Source organism: Panthera tigris, chromosome A2 (genome assembly GCF_018350195.1).
Source record: "Panthera tigris isolate Pti1 chromosome A2, P.tigris_Pti1_mat1.1, whole genome shotgun sequence".
Taxonomy (NCBI): domain Eukaryota; kingdom Metazoa; phylum Chordata; class Mammalia; order Carnivora; family Felidae; genus Panthera; species Panthera tigris.
The window spans coordinates 162,500,783-162,501,267 of NC_056661.1; positions in this window are offsets into that span (position 1 = coordinate 162,500,783).

Below are 485 nucleotides of genomic sequence, written 5' to 3' on the forward strand. Positions count from 1 at the left end.
CACCCCGTCCCTGACCCTGAACTCTCCTAACGCAAGCACACGGGACGCCCGAGCACACCCAGGTGGCCGACTGCGCGTCCCCAACTCGCGCTGGTCCGCGGTCGCCGGCCGCCGGAGGGACTGCCCGGGACGCTCGGGGACCCGGGCGCGGGGTTGGGGTCGGGGTCGGGGCGCCGGGACCTGAGCACCCCACAACAGATCTGTCTGGGGCGGGGGGGGGCTTCGGGTTCGTAACACGCACCTTTTCCCAGCTTAAAGGACGGGGCGGGGTGCTTTCAGGGAAAAGATTCGCACGGAAAGACGGGGAGAACAACGGCAGGGAAAGGTGAGGCGCACAAAACAAGGCTTGGGGTTTCGGAGGGACGATGGCCAACCGTGTCACCCGGGACAAGAAACGACTGGCCCAAGAAACGCCTGCAGCCAGACAAGCGGGGTCCGCTTGGTGACAGGAGGGGGGCCGGGAGGGGCCGGGGCAGGCACGCAGA